The sequence below is a fragment of the Lucilia sericata genome, unplaced genomic scaffold, assembly GCF_015586225.1.
Source record: "Lucilia sericata isolate MDLA Ls3-8-SP2 unplaced genomic scaffold, ASM1558622v1 Contig000479F_arrow, whole genome shotgun sequence".
Classification (NCBI taxonomy): Eukaryota; Metazoa; Arthropoda; class Insecta; order Diptera; family Calliphoridae; genus Lucilia; species Lucilia sericata.
In genome coordinates this window covers 187,405-210,758 of record NW_023994494.1, presented here as the reverse complement: position 1 = coordinate 210,758, position 23,354 = coordinate 187,405, and positions in this window count along the sequence as shown.

The following is a 23,354-nucleotide window of genomic DNA, read 5'->3' as shown; positions in this document are numbered from 1 at the left end:
TTCTTTCGTTAGATTTTACTAACTTTAATTTAGAGCACATACTTTAATCAACTCGTTATTACTACTTTTAGGACCTACAGGGTTTAGTGTCTTACAAAAAAAATTTACTAAACGTTTTACATTGTATTCTTTTTCTTTGTCGTATTTATTGTAGTATATACAAATGTAAGCAAAAGGATCTGTAACTGTATATTTAAACAGTTTAAGTGTTAGTGTCAGTCATTGTTTTGTCTTAGTATTTGTGTGTACAAAGTATTATCCTGTTGATGTAGAAAATATGAACATCTGTATTTTAAGCGTTATTAAGAAGAATGAAATGAAAAAAAAAGAAACAAAATTCTGAAACTTTTCTTTTCTGTATATAACTTTTGTTTTTTTTTTTTCTTCACCAAAAGACCGACTTAATATATATTTTTTGCAGTTATTTTGTTAATACAATGTGTTTTTTTTTGTTTGTTTGTGCTTAATAAAGTTTTTGGTAGATTCGTGTAATTTTACCATAGTGCAAAATGACAAGAGAAGAAATGAAATGTATTTTTATTAACGTTTTTCTTTTTTTTTTGTTTAGTATGAAACAAGTACATTTGTACTTTGTAATGTAGTAGGAAAAAGCTGGTTTCAGGTGGTTCTGGTTTTTACATATTTCTTTTGACATACATATATGGGTGTTTATTAATAGAAAATAATTATATATTTTCATAGCGGATATTCTATTTTTAATAGGGTTTCTAAATTGGTATCAATTAACTTGGTTATCTATTAAGGTTTATGCTTTTTTTAGTTTTAAGGATTACAGAAGGATATCTAATTTCAGTTATGGGGAATCAATTATGAATTTCGATCTGAATTTGAATTCTAGGAAATTTGAAAAAGTAAAATTTTTAAAGTTAATCGTTTTTAAAAACTCATATTTATTTCACTTTTTTTGTAGTAATAAAATTAAAACGTGTGAATGTTTATGGGTTTTAAATGCAGAATGTTTATAGGTTTTAAATGCAGATCCCCAGTTCTCGTTTGTCGTCCAATTTAAAGCCATCAGTGTAGCAACGAATTCCCAGGAATCAGTGTCTCAAAGTTCAAGACAAATTGTGTATTTAGTATGCGATCGAGCATGTCCAATGTTGGTGTATAGCCTTCCAATATGTCGAGTATCAATGATGGACGTGGACTTTGGTCAAATCACCTAAAAATAAGATTCGTTTGGTTGTAAGTGTCTTCTCATATCTAATATACTTAACTATGTATGTTTCAATTGGGGCAATATCCAGCAACGATCCTCATTGATATTCTTCTAGTCTAGTAACACTGACAGCACCGCAAGATTCTGCTTCTTGACCTTTTCAAGCTTAAAGTCGTAGTAGGAAGGAGGGATATATTTTGCCAAGTTCTTTAGGGTCCAAGTATATTGCTGAAATGACAAACTCGTAATCTCTCGCTGCTCACGCTCTCTATTAGTTGTATGACCTTAGAAGTCATTGCGTGGTCCACTGTTTTATTGTTGACTAGACCTTCTATCTTACTGAGCTGACCTAATGGGGTTTTACCCGATCGCCTTGGTAGCAGCTATTCTTTCCTTTTCGGTGGACTCTGAGAACACGGCAAGATCCTTTTTCTATACCAGTTCTATCTTAATGCTTTATTAGGAAGGAGGGGTCACTCCACTAATTTCTTTAGGATACATGTTGCTGAGATGGCAAACTCGTAATCTTTATCTTGTTGAGCTCGCTGCTCACCCATTAGTTGTATGCCTTTAGAAGCCATTGCGTGCTCCACTTATTGTATTATTGTTGACAAGATCTTCTGCCATACTATGCCGATCTAATACGATTCTACCCGATAACGTTCGGTTAGTAAGCGAGATCACTCGGAGGTCCATTGTGATTTGAATTTGAATTACCATTCTCTTATATTGAGAGAATGGTCCCCTTGAAAACCGATCATGTTTACTACTGATGCATGTCTGAGACAGTCCAGATCACGGAAAAGAGCTCTACCTAGATATAGTAGTATGTGCTCTTGTAAGGCTGGGCAGTCACATAGAAGGTGTTATACCGATTCCTCTTCTTCCTCGTCCAAAAGCTTCTCCAGTAGCTATAACGTGTATAGCACATACGTTCCAACATATGTCTTATGATACAGTGCCCAGTAGTTATACAGAGCAGCATCTATCGGCCAATTCAGGATCTAGCTGATTTGGATTTGCCCTGTAGTTGAAAACGTGTTGAACATGTGAGCCTGTGCCACTCGACATAGATCTTGAATGTTGTCGTTTATTCTCGGCCAGTATGAGTTTAAACGAGTACACCATCCCGATCTAAGTTGCGCCAATACCACTCTAGTACGACATGGTAGGTTTCGTTCCTCGTTTGCAACGGGTGGAGGACGACCTATGGTGGGAATTGATGGAGTCTTCCACCGCTTTTTGGTGGATAGAATTTAAAGCTGTCTTGTATGAGCATTCATCTTTTGTTGGATGGTGCCATGACCAATGCGATCATGACACTGTTTAAGTTGTACAGCAGATTTAGCAGAAATGCATTTGATATATGTATTTAGCATCGTGTTTAGACTGGCCTGAGGAGTGGTGCTCATACAGCCAGTGATTGTAAGACATGCTAATCTTTATACTTTGTTTAGTATAGAGAGGTGAGTCTTGGTATCCACCGCTTTCCACCAAACAAGAGCTCTTATGCATGTATGTACATCCAGTGTACAATGTACGGTTTGAGACCCCATCTTTTCCTAAAGGTTTACCTGATAGCCTTGGTAGCACCTCTTTTTACTTTTCAGATTCAAGCTTCAAGGTCTTTTTCCTTAAATTTCTTTATTTATGGAGAATTTTTCATAAATTTCTTTCCATTTGTGATACTTTTCTTTAATTATTAAAATTTTTTCATAAATTATTCTATTCCTAGATTTTATAAAAAATTTTCTTTATTTAAAGAGAATTTTTCATAAATTTCTCACATTTGCACAAAGTTTTCTAGAAATTCTTATAAAAAAGTTTAACTTTTAAACACCTGGTTGAACTAAACTATGCATCCCAAAGAAAACTTTACTAAAGTGGACATTTAATAAAAAACCAACGGTCAAGCATATAAAAAGGTTAATTCTTTTTGTTCTCTTTTTATGATTCAAAGGAAATGCACACACTCATACACTCAAAACACTTACAGTGTCAGCAAATTTAAACATTTATTTTGTTTAAGTGTTGACAACAACAAATAAAAATTGTAAATTTACATTGTACAACATTTACAATGACAAAAACAAACACATAAATACATTTTAAAAAGTCAGACAACAAAAAAAAAAAAAAAATACATTTAGAATAAGAACCAAAAGTTTTTTCTAAGAATATTTTAAAAATTGGCATATAAAAGATATTTTCCTAAAAGGTAATTTAAATTCCACATTTAAGTAGAAATATTTATAACAAATTTGTATAGATTTAAAAAATTTAAGCATTTTATTTAATTTTATAAATAAAAATTCTTTATATAAACTTTTTTAACACAAAATTTAATAAACTTAATATAACTTCTGTAAACTAACATGCTGTTAAATTTAGCGCAAACTCAGTTTGTAACAAAACTCTCCATTTCCTTTACTCTCTCTCTCCATCACACTTTTCCTTATTCTCTCTTTCTCTTTATCCTTTTCTTCCTTTTCCTATGCCTTCATTCAATAGTGATACCTTTTATTTATTCTATCACCGCTACTCAGGTCGATGTTTTTTTGTTATTGTTGTTGTTGTTTTTTTTTTCTACTAAATCACACAGCTGATTTATGTATTTATATTCCATATGTTTTTGTTACTATTGAAGGAAACATTGTACACATTTAAAGTACTTTCTTAACTACTCTTTGGTTTGTTTTTGTTTTTTTTTTCTTATTCGCTCTCATTCTGTGTCTATATGTCTCTAATACATTTTAACTGTTCAATTGCAAATGTATCGTGGTGCTCTTGAATTTGTCCTTGAGAAGGTTTTTTGTTGTTATACGAATACACATACATAGTTGAAACGTATGTATGTGTTTTAGTTTTTAAGTAATTCTCTTTCGTTTATTTTAAAACTGTTGTAACTCAATAAAAATGACTTTTCGATAATTTTCACTAATTTAGATAAATTTTAGGATTGCTTTTGATAAAGCTTCTGGAAAAAATAGAAAAATTTATATAGAATTTCTAAAAAAAAAATTTAATTTTCTTTTATTATAGAGAGCTTTTGCAAAATTTTCCTTTTTATAAAAAAAATTGTTTATTAAGCAGTAGAACAACACCATCATCTCTACTGGACTTTTATGTACCCCCTGTTAATGACCACTTTCAAACACGTCCATTGCTAATGCGCTTTTCCGTTCTTTTTATTTAAACAACAATTTTATTTTCAATATATTTCTACAATGTTTATTGTTACGAGGTTATTATCGGTATTTCGTACAACTGTGTAGTTGACACAATTTCATTTATTGTCCAGTTTTTTGGCCATATTGAGGTCCAGTCTTGTGCGTGTCTTATGATCATAAGGATTTAAGTGCCTATTCATATAAAATACATTGCTGAAGAAAATTTGCCAACATTTATTGCTGTCTTTAGCGGAAATAAGCTATTAATTTGTGTGGAACTACAGACGAGATAGAGAGTTTATTATTGTTGTTAGTGGCTATTAAAATGGTTCTATCACAACCCATGTACAGTTACATTTGTATATAACTAACTAACTAACTAACTAACTAACTAACTAACTAACTAACTAACTAACTAACTAACTAACTAACTAACTAACTAACTAACTAACTACTAACTAACTACTAACTAACTAACTAACTAACTAACTAACTAACTAACTAACTAACTAACTAACTAACTAACTAACTAACTAACTAACTAACTAACTAACTAACTAACTACTAACTAACTACTAACTAACTAACTAACTAACTAACTAACTAACTAACTAACTAACTAACTAACTAACTAACTAACTAACTAACTAACTAACTAACTAACTAACTACTAACTACTAACTAACTAACTACTACTAACTAACTACTAACTAACTAACTAACTAACTAACTAACTAACTAACTAACTAACTAACTAACTAACTAACTAACTAACTAACTAACTAACTAACTAACTAACTAACTAACTACTACTAACTAACTAACTAACTAACTAACTAACTAACTAACTAACTAACTAACTAACTAACTAACTAACTAACTAACTAACTAACTAACTAACTAACTAACTAACTAACTAACTAACTAACTACTAACTAACTAACTAACTAACTAACTAACTAACTAACTAACTAACTAACTAACTAACTAACTAACTAACTAACTAACTAACTAACTACTAACTAACTAACTAACTAACTAACTAACTAACTACTAACTACTAACTAACTAACTAACTAACTAACTAACTAACTAACTAACTAACTAACTAACTAACTAACTAACTAACTACTAACTAACTAACTAACTAACTAACTAACTAACTAACTAACTAACTACTAACTAACTAACTAACTAACTAACTAACTAACTAACTAACTAACTAACTAACTAACTAACTAACTAACTAACTAACTAACTAACTAACTAACTAACTAACTAACTAACTAACTAACTAACTAACTAACTAACTAACTAACTAACTAACTAACTAACTAACTAACTAACTAACTAACTAACTAACTAACTAACTAACTAACTAACTAACTAACTAACTAACTAACTAACTAACTACTAACTAACTACTAACTAACTAACTAACTAACTAACTAACTAACTACTAACTAACTAACTAACTAACTAACTAACTAACTAACTACTAACTAACTAACTAACTAACTAACTAACTAACTAACTAACTAACTAACTAACTAACTACTAACTAACTAACTAACTAACTAACTAACTAACTAACTAACTAACTAACTAACTACTAACTAACTAACTAACTAACTAACTAACTAACTAACTAACTAACTACTAACTAACTAACTAACTAACTACTAACTAACTAACTAACTAACTAACTAACTAACTAACTAACTAACTAACTAACTAACTAACTAACTAACTAACTAACTAACTAACTAACTAACTAACTAACTAACTAACTAACTAACTAACTAACTAACTAACTAACTAACTAACTAACTAACTAACTAACTAACTAACTAACTAACTAACTAACTAACTAACTAACTAACTAACTAACTAACTAACTAACTAACTAACTAACTAACTAACTAACTAACTAACTAACTAACTAACTAACTAACTAACTAACTAACTAACTAACTAACTAACTAACTAACTAACTAACTAACTAACTAACTAACTAACTAACTAACTAACTAACTAACTAACTAACTAACTAACTAACTAACTAACTAACTAACTAACTAACTAACTAACTAACTAACTAACTAACTAACTAACTAACTAACTAACTAACTAACTACTAACTAACTAACTAACTAACTAACTAACTAACTAACTACTAACTAACTAACTAACTAACTAACTAACTAACTAACTAACTAACTAACTAACTAACTAACTAACTAACTAACTAACTAACTAACTAACTAACTAACTAACTAACTAACTAACTAACTAACTAACTAACTAACTAACTAACTAACTAACTAACTAACTAACTAACTAACTAACTAACTAACTAACTAACTAACTAACTAACTAACTAACTAACTAAATAAATAAATAACTAACTAACTAACTAACTAACTAACTAACTAACTAACTAACTAACTAACTAACTGACTAACTATCTACCTTCTAATATGTTGTTTGTAGAGACCTTTTAACATCTCCATCCTCACTTTAAACTGGGTTTATATTTGTAAGTACATATTTGGTTTATAAAAGCGAACGATGTGTAATCGCTTTTTTAGATGTGATTAAGATGTTCTTTGTAAAGTATGACATCAATTATTTTTTGCTGGAATATTTTTGCTGCATATTTCTCTTTTTAACAGGACGTATACGCATTATTTTTTACATATAATATTTATATATTACGCATACGCCAGCATGGCTTTCAATTTAAAATTTATTTACCTTCAATAAGCGAATTTTATGAAGAAGTATGTAGCTTTATAAATTTTACTTTTGAAGCCTTAATTTTTCCCGATTATGTTGAAATGTCTGTAAGTATTAATAAGTAATACTTAGTGTAATGTCCTAATGCCAAAAATTAAATCCCTAGAATTAAGCTCGGTAGTACGGACAAATTGTTTGCATTGAACTTATGAAGTCCATGATTAATTCAATTGAATTAAAACTCAAATTCGATATTAAAATACATCCTAACGAATTTAATTAGTAGGAATTTTTATCTTACAAACAAACGACTGTTTCAAAAACATTCAAAGTGCAGCATTATGTTGACAAAGTTGTTTGCCCAACTTTTGAGTTTTTCTAAAAAAAATATTTTTGTTAATTTTATTTCTGCTGAAAAGAATTCCCCTTTGTTTTAAGCTTAAGAATTCTGTGGTGGTTTTTATTTGTTTTTTTGCTTTATTTAAGAAGAAACCCTAGTAAAAAAGAAAAAGAGGAAGTAAAACAAAAACTATATAAAAACAAAATGTAAAACATTTTAAATAAAACTAAAACTAAAAAAGAAATTTAAAATGTTTTTGTTGTTGTCAATGTTTTTTGCATTGTTAAATACAGGGATTATTGATATTGAAATGTAAACAAAACAATTAAGTATTAAATTGATTTTAAGTGAAAATTAGTATTATAAAAAAAACAACAACAACAACAAAATGCTGCAATCGAAATAAATGTTTATTTTATGCTACTGTGTATAACAGTTTATGAAACAAACTGCAAACGACATTTAATTAATTAATAAAACTAATGCCTAAAGGTATGCTTTGGAAATATAATAACTGTGAAAACAAAGCCAAATGAAATTATTGTCAAATTGCAGCTAAATCAATACATAACCGGAAAAATAAATATAGGCCTTTATCGGTAGTATAGAAAATATGGTTTAACCTTGCAACATTTCCAAAAAAATTAAAAATTACACTTAATACATTTAACGTATTATCAGCACAGGCTCTCTGGTAGTGAGAAACTACAATATGTATCAAAAATTACAATTACAAGCTCTTGTCATGCATAAATTCGTTAAATCCTTGTTGGCTTTTATATCTTTAATGTGTTTGTAAGTTTTCCTGTGTGTTTGTTTGTCAGTAAACATATGCATACATGTATTATTTATGCACATTAGGGTGGCATGGAAAGGCATGAAAAAAAAATAGTTCAACTTTAATAATCGTTGTAATAACAGTCATTTGAAAACATGGAAATCTACTTTTAGAGCCCTACTAATACTGGGAAAATATTCACCTAAAAAGGGGTGTTTCAAGAATAACTCACCCGAATTTTCATGCAAATTGTTGATGATCTCGTGTGCTCATTACTTTAGCCAGAACCATAACATGATAAGTTTACTTTATTTTGACTCTAATCGGGAGATCCTTAAATTACAAATTGTTCCTTTGAAATTTAGCTAAACGTAAACACTTCTCTAAACACATGCCTTAACTAACATTTGCAAATGTTTTAGCATCTTCAAATAGGATACTTTTTTCTGGACCACCCTTTTCGTGTAAACATATTTGTATGTATGCAAATAAATAAATAAATAAACACTTGTATGTATATGTTAATGTAAGTGATGATGTATAATTTTGCTCCTTGATTTTAATACAAGGGCAGGTATTGTTTGTTAGTTTCTGTTTTATTTATTTTTATTTTTTTTTTCAAACCAAAACCTGTGATACTTCTGCAGCTGACTGCAATGTTAATGATGTAATGATAAAAATTTATGTATGTATGTGTATATGTATATTTGTGTTTGTTTGCATGAGTGCTGTGTACAATTTATTAATGTTAATACATACATATGTATTTGCTTATGCCTGTGTATGACATTGAGCTTGAGTCTTAATCTGTCTAATGATCACAACAAATACAATGCATTACTTTTTTTCTATACATAGTAAATACATAGAAATGTATGTGAAATACATCCGCATTAGGGAGAAAATTATTTTTATAGTTTAGTTCAATTCTAATTCAGTTTGAGTTAAGTTCTAGTTCAGTTGTAGTTTAGGTCTAGTTCAGTTCTAGTTCAGTTCTTCTAGTTCAGTTCTAGTTCAGTTCTAGTTCAGTTCTAGTTCAGTTCTAGTTCAGTTCTAGTTCAGTTCTAGTTCAGTTCTAGTTCAGTTCTAGTTCAGTTCTAGTTCAGTTCTAGTTCAGTTCTAGTTCAGTTCTAGTTCAGTTCTAGTTCAGTTCTAGTTCAGTTCTAGTTCAGTTCTAGTTCAGTTCTAGTTCAGTTCTAGTTCAGTTCTAGTTCAGTTCTAGTTCAGTTCTAGTTCAGTTCTAGTTCAGTTCTAGTTCAGTTCTAGTTCAGTTCTAGTTCAGTTCTAGTTCAGTTCTAGTTCAGTTCTAGTTCAGTTCTAGTTCAGTTCTAGTTCAGTTCTAGTTCAGTTCTAGTTCAGTTCTAGTTCAGTTCTAGTTCAGTTCTAGTTCAGTTCTAGTTCAGTTCTAGTTCAGTTCTAGTTCAGTTCTAGTTCAGTTCTAGTTCAGTTCTAGTTCAGTTCTAGTTCAGTTCTAGTTCAGTTCTAGTTCAGTTCTAGTTCAGTTCTAGTTCAGTTCTAGTTCAGTTATAGTTCAGTTCTAGTTCAGTTCTAGTTCAGTTCTAGTTCAGTTCTAGTTCAGTGCGGTTTTGGACGAATGTAGAGCATGTGGAGAGGACAGTGAAACTCTGGAGCACTTTCTTTGCCACTGCCAGGCATTCGTCGAAGTTAGATCCAAGTATCTTGGAAGTGATGTTATTCCGGAAATAACATTCCTGACTAACACTGATTGGAAGATTCTTAGGAATTATGTTCAGGAAACTGAGTTTCTGAACACTGAAAAATAATTCTTTCAGTTCCCCTTTTTTCATGATAAGGAGCGCACAACAGGCCCGATAGTGGCCTAGGTGTATTTCTTCGGATTAATTGTAGTATACATCCTCCTATCAACCTACCTACCTAGTTCAGTTGTAGTTCGGTTGTAGTGCAGTTGTAGTTCAGTTCTAGTTCTATTGTAGTTCAGTAGTTGTTCAGTTGTATTTCAGTTGTAGTTGAGTTGTACTTCAGTTGTTCTTCAGTTGTTGTTCAGTTGTAGTTCCTGTTGATTTCTAGTTCTAGCAGTTCTAGTTTCTTATTTCTAATTCGGTGGACACTTAGAAAAATTCTAAAAGTGGAGAAAGAAATCACCCTAATACTACTAAATAAGTAACCTCAAAACGGTTCATTGCTTTAAATACAATTGCTATTACATACATATTTTCCTATTATTTCTCTGTGTGTGTGTGTGTAAGAAAGCATTGCTGTGCATGCAACTCGTTCTTTTGTGTTCATGAAGAATGAATGTTAAAAGTTAATTCTAGTGCAGATTAACTATTGTTTAATATACTCATTTTCATTCCCTCATTGCTCGTTGAATTGAATTTTATTTTTTAATTACCCTTCTCTTTTAAAACGTTGTATTTTTACTGCTTTTTTGCATATTGTACATTGAACATGAATATATGTAAATTTAGAAAATTGTCAGAACGTAAGTATTACTGGATATTGAAGGTAATATTTGTCATGCAACATTATAAGGATAAAGGAATTTTTTTGTAATTAAAATTTTATCTCGCAACATTGAATTACGTATAATAAACCAATTTTAGTCATTACTACTGCTGCTGCTATTGTTTCTGCCATGGACTGGAAACAATTAACTTGCTGGTAATTTTAAGGTGATGGATTTTAAAAGTGCTTAACTTATCTGTAGTTCGGAGTAACTGCCTCGAAGTAGTGATTGGTGTTATAGAACGGTTTATGATTCGTTTCAAGTCTCTTCTTTTATTCAAGTTCAGTTCTAATTTAGTCTTAGTTCTGTTCTAATTCAGTCCTCTAGTCCTCATTACAAACAGAAGTGCAAACTAAAAGTATTCAAATTGCTTAAAATAGTATACAACCGGATACATTGACTGCTTCTAAATCTACCGGGATATTGACATCGAAACCATATTTCAATGGTGTAATGTTGTGTTTAGGTAATTGCCTCAAGTCATTTTGTTATCTGGACAAAATGGACATCTTAATTTAGTGTATTAACTATTTATGTCTACTAATGGATGTATTAACATGAATTGTGTATTAAAGGTTTTGTTATTATATGAATCACATAAGTATTTAATCGATAAAATCAAATCTGTTGTTCTTTAATTACAATAAATTTTATCATATAATTATTACTATTAAAATACTGCATTAACTAGAGGTTAAATTACTTACACTTTGGAGCTTAAATTAAAAATAAATTTTCAAATTTATTTTTACTTTTTCATCAATAAAATATTTATTGCACAAAAATACATCAATAAATGCTTGTAAAATTATTAAACGAAAAACAACAAATGTTTATCCAATAAAATGTTCAACATTGTTTTCATTTTGTCATTAATAAACAATGTATGGGTAAAAACTTTGTGATTCATGTCCTTGTTTCAATGATTTTATGCATTTTTAGTTTTACTTCGTCATCATCATGGACAAGCCTTCTATCCCTTACACATATTTTTGTTGCTAAAAAATCATTAAATATTTTTTATTATTTTTTATATTCATGCATACAAAAATATTTTATTATTACTGCCACTACTTCAATAGATTTTAAAATTAATGAATATATCAGATATAAAACTTTTTCAGAATGCAAACAATATAAAAAAGTACCAATAAGTCCCCATTTTAGGTACCAACCAACAAAATACGGCTATAATAAGTCTATTAGCTAAAAAGTACTCTTTAAAGCTTCACTTATGTTTTTGTACTTAAATACACAGTTTAATGTTTTTAAATTTTGAAAAAAACTAATGTACTATCGGAAATAGCACAATACATATAAAAAAATTAAAAAACTTTTTATCAAGTACCATTGTATACTGTAATGAAAAGTACCATGAATCTTAGATTCACTTTAGTTCTAGTTCAACTTAGATCAGTTTAAGTTCAGTTCTAGTTCTGTTTTATTTCAGTTCTAGTTCAGTTCCAGTTCAGTTCTAGTTCATATCTTCTTCAGTTTTTGTTCACTTCTAGTTCTAGTTCAGTTCTAGTTCTAGTTTAGTTCTAGTTCAGTTCTAGTTCTAGTCCAGTTCTCGTTCTAGTTTTAGTTCTAGTTCAGTTCTAGTTCGTTCTAGTTCAGTTCTAGTTCAGTTCTAGTTCAGTTCTAGTTCAGTTCTAGTTCAGTTCTAGTTCATTTCTAGTTCAGTTCTAGTTCTAGTTCAGTTCTAGTTCTAGTTCAGTTCTAGTTCAGTTCTAGTTCAGTTCTAGTTCAGTCTAGTTCAGTTCTAGTTCAGTTCTAGTTAAGTTCTAGTTCAGTTCTAGTTCAGTTCTAGTTCAGTTCTAGTTCAGTTCTAGTTCAGTTCTAGTTCAGTTCTAGTTCAGTTCTAGTTCAGTTCTAGATCAGTTCTAGTCAGTTCTAGTCAGTTCTAGTTCAGTTCTAGTTCAGTTCTAGTTCAGTTAGTTCAGTTCTAGTTCAGTTCTAGTTCAGTTCTAGTTCAGTTCTAGTTCAGTTCTAGTTCAGTTCTAGTTCAGTTCTAGTTCAGTTCTAGTTCAGTTCTAGTTCAGTTCTAGTTCAGTTCTAGTTCAGTTCTAGTTCAGTTCTAGTTCAGTTCTAGTTCAGTTCTAGTTCAGTTCTAGTTCAGTTCTAGTTCAGTTCTAGTTCAGTTCTAGTTCAGTTCTAGTTCTAGTTCAGTTCTAGTTCAGTTCTAGTTCAGTTCTAGTTCAGTTCTAGTTCAGTTCTAGTTCAGTTCTAGTTCAGTTCTAGTTCATTTCTAGTTCTAGTTCAGTTCTAGTTCTAGTTCAGTTCTAGTTCAGTTCTAGTTCAGTTCTAGTTCAGTTCTAGTTCAGTTCTAGTTCAGTTCTAGTTCAGTTCTAGTTCAGTTCTAGTTCAGTTCTAGTTCATTTCTAGTTCTAGTTCAGTTCTAGTTCTAGTTCAGTTCTAGTTCAGTTCTAGTTCAGTTCTAGTTCAGTTCTAGTTCAGTTCTAGTTCAGTTCTAGTTCAGTTCTAGTTCAGTTCTAGTTCAGTTCTAGTTCAGTTCTAGATCAGTTCTAGTTCAGTTCAGTTCTAGTTCAGTTCTAGTTCAGTTCTAGTTCAGTTCTAGTTCAGTTCTAGTTCAGTTCTAGTTCAGTTCTAGTTCAGTTCTAGTTCAGTTCTAGTTCAGTTCTAGTTCAGTTCTAGTTCAGTTCTAGTTCAGTTCTAGTTCAGTTCTAGTTCAGTTCTAGTTCAGTTCTAGTCAGTTCTAGTTCAGTTCTAGTCAGTTCTAGTTCAGTTCTAGTTCAGTTCTAGTTCAGTTCTAGTTCAGTTCTAGTTCAGTTCTAGTTCAGTTCTAGTTCAGTTCTAGTTCAGTTCTAGTTCAGTTCTAGTTCAGTTCTAGTTCAGTTCTAGTTCAGTTCTAGTTCAGTTCTAGTTCAGTTCTAGTTCAGTTCTAGTTCAGTTCTAGTTCAGTTCTAGTTCAGTTCTAGTTCAGTTCTAGTTCAGTTCTAGTTCAGTTCTAGTTCAGTTCTAGTTCAGTTCTAGTTCAGTTCTAGTTCAGTTCTAGTTCAGTTCTAGTTCAGTTCTAGTTCAGTTCTAGTTCAGTTCTAGTTCAGTTCTAGTTCAGTTCTAGTTCAGTTCTAGTTCAGTTCTAGTTCTAGTTCTAGTTCAGTTCTAGTTCAGTTCTAGTTCAGTTCTAGTTCAGTTCTAGTTCAGTTCTAGTTCAGTTCTAGTTCAGTTCTAGTTCAGTTCTAGTTCAGTTCTAGTTCAGTTCTAGTTCAGTTCTAGTTCAGTTCTAGTTCAGTTCTAGTTCAGTTCTAGTTCAGTTCTAGTTCAGTTCTAGTTCAGTTCTAGTTCAGTTCTAGTTCAGTTCTAGTTCAGTTCTAGTTCAGTTCTAGTTCAGTTCTAGTTCGTTAGTTCAGTTCTAGTTCAGTTCTAGTTCAGTTCTAGTTCAGTTCTAGTTCAGTTCTAGTTCAGTTCTAGTTCAGTTCTAGTTCAGTTCTAGTTCAGTTCTAGTTCAGTTCTAGTTCAGTTCTAGTTCAGTTCTAGTTCAGTTCTAGTTCAGTTCTAGTTCAGTTCTAGTTCAGTTCTAGTTCAGTTCTAGTTCAGTTCTAGTTCAGTTCTAGTTCAGTTCTAGTTCAGTTCCAGTTCAGTTCTAGTTCAGTTCTAGTTCATTTCTAGTTCTAGTTCAGTTCTAGTTCTAGTTCAGTTCTAGTTCAGTTCTAGTTAGGTTCTAGTTAAGTTCTAGTTCAGTTCTAGTTCAGTTCTAGTTCAGTTCTAGTTCAGTTCTAGTTCAGTTCTAGTTCAGTTCTAGTTCAGTTCTAGTTCAGTTCTAGTTCAGTTCTAGTTCAGTTCTAGTTCAGTTCTAGTTCAGTTCTAGTTCAGTTCTAGTTCAGTTCTAGTTCAGTTCTAGTTCAGTTCTAGTTCAGTTCTAGTTCAGTTCTAGTTCAGTTCTAGTTCAGTTCTAGTTCAGTTCTAGTTCAGTTCTAGTTCAGTTCTAGTTCAGTTCTAGTTCAGTTCTAGTTCAGTTCTAGTTCAGTTCTAGTTCAGTTCTAGTTCAGTTCTAGTTCAGTTCTAGTTCAGTTCTAGTTCAGTTCTAGTTCAGTTCTAGTTCAGTTCTAGTTCAGTTTCTAGTTCAGTTCTAGTTCAGGTTCTAGTTCAGTTCTAGTTCAGTTCTAGTTCAGTTCTAGTTCAGTTCTAGTTCATGTTCTAGTTCAGTTCTAGTTCAGTTCTAGTTCAGTTCTAGTTCAGTTCTAGTTCTAGTTCTAGTTCAGTTCTAGTTCAGTCTAGTTCAGTTCTAGTTCAGTTCTAGTTCAGTTCTAGTTCAGTTCTAGTTCAGTTCTAGTTCAGTTCTAGTTCAGTTCTAGTTCAGTTCTAGTTCAGTTCTAGTTCAGTTCTAGTCAGTTCTAGTTCAGTTCTAGTTCAGTTCTAGTTCAGTTCTAGTTCAGTTCTAGTTCAGTTCTAGTTTCAGTTCTAGTTCAGTTCTAGTTCAGTTCTAGTTCAGTTCTAGTCCGTTCTAGTTCAGTTCTAGTTCAGTTCTAGTTCAGTTCTAGTTCAGTTCTAGTTCAGTTCTAGTTCGTTCTAGTTCAGTTCTAGTTCAGTTCTAGTTCAGTTCTAGTTCAGTTCTAGTCAGTTCTAGTTCAGTTCTAGTTCAGTTCTAGTTCAGTTCTTAGTTCAGTTCTAGTTCAGTTCTAGTTCAGTTTTCTAGTTCAGTTCTAGTTCAGTTCTAGTTCAGTTCTAGTTCAGTTCTAGTTCTAGTTCAGTTCTAGTTCAGTTCTAGTTCAGTTCTAGTTCAGTTCTAGTTCAGTTCTAGTTCAGTTCTAGTTCAGTTCTAGTTCAGTTCTAGTTCAGTTCTAGTTCGGTTCCAGTTCAGTTCTAGTTCAGTTCTAGTTAAAAAAAATTTTCAAGTTATAAATTAAGTACATGTAAGTAATATTATTTGTAAGTCATTAGTGAACTGCTTCTTACTATACAGACGGTATGTAGTAGACATTGAAAAGTTAAATTGTTGAGAAAGTGCAAGTCATACCACATTTTTGCTGGGATTAGTTTATTTTAAGAAATATTTATACTTACATTTTCAAAAAGAAATGTTGATTTTTAATATTTGTTTTCTGCATAAGTAAATACACTTTTTGCGTTTCTGTTTTCTGACAATTTATTAAAAGTTATCCTTAACCCTTTTAAGGTTATTAACGTCAAAATCTCCTGGGACACATTATTATCGATTAAGCTAAAAAAAATTCAAATATATTTTTACATACCAATACATGTATTGGTTGTGGGATATAAAAATGTCTAAAAAAATAATATTTAGTAAAGGGGGGTTATTAATGTGTGCTTGGTCGCATAAATTTTCATTGGAACAAAGAAAATAAAAAACTTATAAAATATTTTTAGACTAAAAACGAAGGCAGGAAAAATTTTATACAAATTAAGTAAATAAGTCACTGAAACTATTGCAATGGAAAACAAGTAAGAAACCTACACCTGTTACAAAAATAAAATTGATTTAGTTTTCATAATAAAGCATTGTAGCTGAATTGTACCTTGCCTCGGATATACTTAAGCCATTTATTGTTGAATAAAATTGTGGACGTTTAAGACAAATTTTGAAGGGGGCTTTGTAAAGGTGCTATGGTCAAATGAGACCCTATAATTATAAAATTCATGAGAGTCATCAAGGCTAGTATAGCACTTGGTTTTGCAGCTTTTTGTTGAAATACGAGTATATTAAACATAATTATGAATTTAAAAGCCCTATTCGTCGGGTTGCGGGCTAGGTGAAATAATGGACCGATGTTAACCATTTTCAATAGGCTTTGTCTCCGGTGCCATAGAAGATCATGTGCCAAATTATATTGAATTATCGTCGAAATTGCGACCTGTAGTTTGATTACAAGGTTTACAAGCCCTACTCAGGGGTTCAGTTGTATGGGGGCTAGGTGAAATAATGGACCGATGTTAACCATTTTCAATAAGCTTAATCTACTGTACCATAGAAGATCATGTGCAAAATTTCATTGAATTATCATCAAAATTGCGACCTGTAGTTTGATTACAAGGTTTACAAGCCCTATTCCGGGGTTCAGTTGTATGGGGGCTAGGTGAAATAATGGACCGATCTTCACCATTTTCAATAGGCTTCGTCCCAGGGACAATAGAAGATCATGTACAAAATTTCATTGAATTATCTTCAAAATTGCGACCTGTAGTTTGATTACAAGGTTTACATGGACGGACAGACGGACGGACGGACAGACGGACGGACATAGCTAAATCGACTCAGAAAATGATTCTAAGCCGATTGGTATACTTTAAGGTGGGTATAAGACCAATATTATTGTGCGTTACAAACATCAGCACAAACCCAATATACCCTCCCCACTAAAGTGGTGCAGGGTATAAACATATTTCAGGGTTATATCTGTTTCATTCTTTAATAGAGCTGTTTACGTGTGCTTACAAGCCTCATAACCCTCTTTGATATTTTAAGAATGGCTTAAGTTAGTTATATCATCATATTTGAGAGAGTTTGTATACAGTAGCAAAAACTTTGTAATATTTCAAATCTTATTTGACTTTTTCTGTTTAACTTTATAAATCGCAATTTAAATTCTTTCTTCATTTTAATTTAACCGTTAAAACTTTTACATTAATACGAACGTTTAAACTATTATTAAATTCTCGGTGGAACATTTTTCACCCTTCCTTAAGGACATATTAAAAGCAAGACAAAAGAACAAAAAATAAAAAGAAATTCTTTAGAATAAAAATGAAATGAACAAAAAATTAAGTTAATTGTTAAAACAAGTTCATCTTGAAACACAACAGAGGAAGTCAACCAGTTTAAGTCTTTCTTTTCATCTCTTTCCCTCCCTCCCTCTTATTCTTTTGCTATCTTCCACAAAAACGGAAGTTGGTTTATTATTTTATTTCTGTATACAGCCAGTTTTCCTAGTAGTTGTTGTTTTTTAAAACACACAAACACAAACTCACTTAAAAACAAACTTTTCCACAGAGAGTTGCATAAATTGCATTTTCCTGTTTGTTTAAGTTGGAAAAAATAAAAAAATACAACAAAATAAAGAAACTAGTTTTTTTTCTGTAAACAATTTAATCATGAAATAAATTTAACATTTTGTTCCTACATCACAACCTCCTCTTTTTAAAGGATAATAAGCGGTAATTGCAAGTGACAAGAGTCTTTACTATTTTTTCTCGCTAATATTAAATAGTTTGAAATTAAATTAAGCGTTAACTTTTACACGCCTCATTAAATGGTTGAAAGTGAGTTTTTAGCTGTAAATTGTTAAATAACTAAAGATTTTAAAATGCCATCTTCAGTGTTAAAGTGGAATTTTATTGTATTTCAATTAAGTAAAATTCGCAACAAAATACGTTTTATTTATAAGAAGAAATTAATCTGAACATATCTCTTGGTCATAGGTTATGTTGAAAGATGAATGTATATTACATGTACATACATATGTGCTATTCTTTTCATGGGAAATGTTGCTGTCAACGATATATTAAAGAAAATATCGTTTAATGTTTATGGATGTGATAATTTCGAATGATAATGATTACATTAAGTTATTCATTACATAGTCTATTGCAATTCACTTTCAATTGCAAGAATTGTAGTAGATAAAACTTTAATTCTGTTTGCAAGTAATTGTAATTGGTACAACTTATTTGTGATTCTAATAGAAAATGCAATTGGTGTTTGAGGATGTTATTATGTCTGATATTCCAAGGAGAATTAATTTCAACGAAAATCTGACAATGATATAGAAAGTATTCCAAAATTTCGCTGTCGTTCCCTCATGCTTAACATTTATCTGGCTAGAGTTGGCAAATATTAAAGTACAATTACAATTGTAATCGGCTAAACTTCAATTGCAATTCCAAGTAATTGTAATTTAAGACATTTCTGGAGAAGCTGCTCTTCCTGCTATCGTTTAGCTCGCGCCTTTTAGTTAGTTAGTTAGTTAGTTAGTAAATTAGTTAATTAGTTAGTTAGTTAATTAGTTAGTTAGTTAGTTAGTTAGTTAGTTAGTTAGTTAGTTAGTTAGTTAGTTAGTTAGTTAGTTAGTTAGTTAGTTAGTTAGTTAGTTAGTTAGTTAGTTAGTTAGTTAGTTAGTTAGTTAGTTAGTTAGTTAGTTAGTTAGTTAGTTAGTTAGTTAGTTAGTTAGTTAGTTAGTTAGTTAGTTAGTTAGTTAGTTAGTTAGTTAGTTAGTTAGTTAGTTAGTTAAGTGTGTTTTTGTTAATTTATATTTTAATGAATTTCCAACCAGTTCTTTGCTTTACCTTGAGCGAATGAAAAAAAATTGTTTAAACAAATCTCAACATTTTCATTTCACTAAAAAAGCTTTTTAGTCATTTTGTTGAATATGTACATTTTCAATTATATTTCAACATAACACAATGAAACTTAAAGCACATCACAATGCATCAGTTTACTGGATATGTTTACCTACGTATATACATATTTCTAATTTATAAATTAAATTAAATTGGATTTGTATTTAATAATTGTGTATTTTTCACCTTAGTACATGAAAAAGTGGAAAAACACTATTTTCACTTGACACTTTCGTCCACATGGATTCCATTGTATGTATTTTTCTTTTGTGTGTGCTGTTAACACTAGTTTAACATGAGTAAGAGCGTCTTAAGGCAACGAGGAAATGAAGAAGTACCGAAATGGCACAAATATTTATTTACTTACAAAGGAAGAAAAAGCAACAACTTAAACCAAATTATAACGGATGTTCAAGTATAAAATTGTTAGCAACATAACATATACATATAAATATGTGATAAGTTTCATAATTGTGCCTAAAAATGTAAAGGACAAGGAGTAAAAATCTTCTAAAGAAATAGTATTAAAAACTTGAAAATGCATTATTTGTTTTAATGAACTTTACTTGTAAATTCTAAGTTTTACTTTCAATTTTGATGAATATTTATTTATTTGTACAAGACGTTTAAAACTACTTATTGGGAATATTTTCCAATTGTTTTCAAAAGCCTGTAACAAATTGGTTAAAAATGTTCATGAAAATCCAACAACATTGTTTTGAAACCACCCTATATGTGGAATGTTGTTTTTTCAAAAACAAGCCTTAATAACTTAATCTGTTTAACATTTCTTTGCTGGCTATTGCTATAGTCATAGTCAGCCATTATTCTACATAAAAACTGTCATTTATAATGTTTCTCTTTGCCTTCCGTCTTTTTTCGATTTTGCTTTTACAAAAGTCATTTATATGTTTGTTGTGAATACATGTGTTTGTTTGTTCGTTATATTTGTAAATTTCTGTGTCAACAAAATTGGCGGACCGTAAATAACAACTGCAATTACAAAAAACATACATACATGAACAACAACAGCAAACATCAAGCCAATAACGGACAACCAACATGCAAAACTAATTTGTTTTAATGGACCCCAAATTATAGCAAAAATGCATTTTACTACTGAGATTAGGGAGGGATAATAAAGTGAGATTACGAGAAAAAATAAATGAAAAGCACTCACACTCAAATATGCACACACATACATACATACGCAGGCATAAATACATATATATGTATATTAACTACATATTTACATATGTAAATGTTAGAATTTTTACAACTTTGTTGTTGTTCTTATATTTAATATGCATGTTTGCAGTAAAAGAAAATTGAGAGGGCAAGTGTATTAACACATGTACGTACGTATGAGCAACATTTTCATACTAATCTGGAAAATAATCAAATATTTCACATACGCAATGGTGTACTTGAGAGCAATATTAAAAAAATTCAAAAATAATGAATTGAAGGTGGAAGAGATTTTTTCAATATTTATAGTATTTTTTTGTAATTACATGTTTGTTACGCAATCGGTGAAGTGTAACTTTGATTAAATTTCGTTATAATGGGTAATGTAATAAGTGGATTTTTAGTTTGTTAAAAAACTATGAATATTAAAACGTTTCGTTAAAGAGTGACTGAAATATATCCTCTTATGAAGGTTTTGTGGGGGTTTTCTGTTTCGAAATGATCTGGTTTCTTAATTTTTGCAGAATTCTGCTATATATAAAAACTTTTAGCAGAGTTATGTGAAATGGGGGATGACTAGTCTATAGTCTGGTCTATAGTCTAGTCTATAGTCTAGTCTATAGTCTAGTCTATAGTCTAGTCTATAGTCTAGTCTATAGTCTAGTCTATAGTCTAGTCTATAGTCTAGTCTATAGTCTAGTCTATAGTCTAGTCTATAGTCTAGTCTATAGTCTAGTCTATAGTCTAGTCTATAGTCTAGTCTATAGTCTAGTCTATAGTCTATAGTCTAGTCTATAGTCTAGTCTATAGTCTAGTCTATAGTCTAGTCTATAGTCTAGTCTATAGTCTAGTCTATAGTCTAGTCTATAGTCTAGTCTATAGTCTAGTCTATAGTCTAGTCTATAGTCTAGTCTATAGTCTAGTCTATAGTCTAGTCTATAGTCTAGTCTATAGTCTAGTCTATAGTCTAGTCTATAGTCTAGTCTATAGTCTAGTCTATAGTCTAGTCTATAGTCTAGTCTATAGTCTAGTCTATAGTCTAGTCTATAGTCTAGTCTATAGTCTAGTCTATAGTCTAGTCTATAGTCTAGTCTATAGTCTAGTCTATAGTCTAGTCTATAGTCTAGTCTATAGTCTAGTCTATAGTCTAGTCTATAGTCTAGTCTATAGTCTAGTCTATAGTCTAGTCTATAGTCTAGTCTATAGTCTAGTCTATAGTCTAGTCTATAGTCTAGTCTATAGTCTAGTCTATAGTCTAGTCTATATCTAGTCTATAGTCTAGTCTATAGTCTAGTCTATAGTCTAGTCTATAGTCTAGTCTATAGTCTAGTCTATAGTCTAGTCTATAGTCTAGTCTATAGTCTAGTCTATAGTCTAGTCTATAGTCTAGTCTATAGTCTAGTCTATAGTCTAGTCTATAGTCTAGTCTATAGACTAGTCTATAGTCTAGTCTATAGTCTAGTCTAGTCTATAGTCTAGTCTAGTCTATAGTCTAGTCTAGTCTATAGTCTAGTCTATAGTCTAGTCTATAGTCTAGTCTATAGTCTAGTCTATAGTCTAGTCTATAGTCTAGTCTATAGTCTAGTCTATAGTCTAGTCTATAGTCTAGTCTATAGTCTAGTCTATAGTCTAGTCTATAGTCTAGTCTATAGTCTAGTAGTATAGTCTATAGTCTAGTCTATAGTCTAGTCTATAGTCTAGTCTATAGTCTAGTAATATAGACTATACTATAGACTAATTTTTTTTACCTCAAATTTCCAAGAAATCCCTGTCAAAATATCATAATTCTAAATGATGATCCATCAGTCAATAACGAGACCTCTTTTATATATACATATATAGTCTAGTCTATAGTCTAGTCTATAGTCTAGTCTATAGTCTAGTCTATAGTCTAGTCTATAGTCTAGTCTATAGTCTAGTCTATAGTAGTATATAGTCTAGTCTATAGTCTAGTCTATAGTCTAGTCTATATTCTAGTCTATAGTCTAGTCTATAGTCTGGTCTAGAGTCTAGTCTAGGTCTAGTCTATAGTCTAGTCTAGAGTCTAGTCTAGTCTAGTCTAGAGTCTAGTCTATAGTCTAGTCTAGAGTCTAGTCTATAGTCTAGTCTAGAGTCTAGTCTATAGTCTAGTCTATAGTCTAGTCTATAGTCTAGTCTATAGTCTAGTCTATAGTCTAGTCTATAGTCTAGTCTATAGTCTAGTCTATAGTCTAGTCTATAGTCTAGTCTATAGTCTAGTCTATAGTCTAGTCTATAGTCTAGTCTATAGTCTAGTCTATAGTCTAGTCTATAGTCTAGTCTATAGTCTAGTCTATAGTCTAGTCTATAGTCTAGTCTATAGTCTAGTCTATAGTCTAGTCTATAGTCTAGTCTATAGTCTAGTCTATAGTCTAGTCTATAGTCTATAGTCTAGTCTATAGTCTAGTCTATAGTCTAGTCTATAGTCTAGTGTATAGTCTAGTCTATAGTCTAGTCTATAGTCTAGTCTATAGTCTAGTCTATAGTATAGTCTATAGTCTAGTCTATAGTCTAGTCTATAGTCTATATTCTAGTTTATAGTCTGATATATAATATATAGTCTAGTCTACGGTCTAGTCTATAGTCTAGTCAATATAGACTATACTATAGACTAATTTTTTTTACCCCAAATTTCCAAAAAATCCCTGTCAAAATATCATAATTCTAAATGATGATCCATCAGTCAATAACGAGACTCTTTTATATATACATATAAGGAGAGAAAATAGATACATTAGATGATAGATAGAATATAGGTATACATTTTAGCGATTTTTTTTTTAAATGGAGTTATTCCCCTTTTAAAATTAGCATTTAAAAATTCTATTTACACGTTTAATAATATTTATATATTTTCTTTTTAATTTCAGGTTCGTTGATAAACGGTTTCTTCTTTTATAAAAAAATACAAATAATATTACAATTAAATGCTGAATCTTATATTCCTGCAATAGATTTTTAAAATACATTAATAAAATATATACAAAAATATACAACACATAGTTATATATAGTACATATGTATACATATTTATTAACATATGTATGTAATTAAAACACTTAGTAAAATACTTATATACATGTATTAAATACATACTTATTTATACACTCACACACTTATAAAAATAACACATTCCC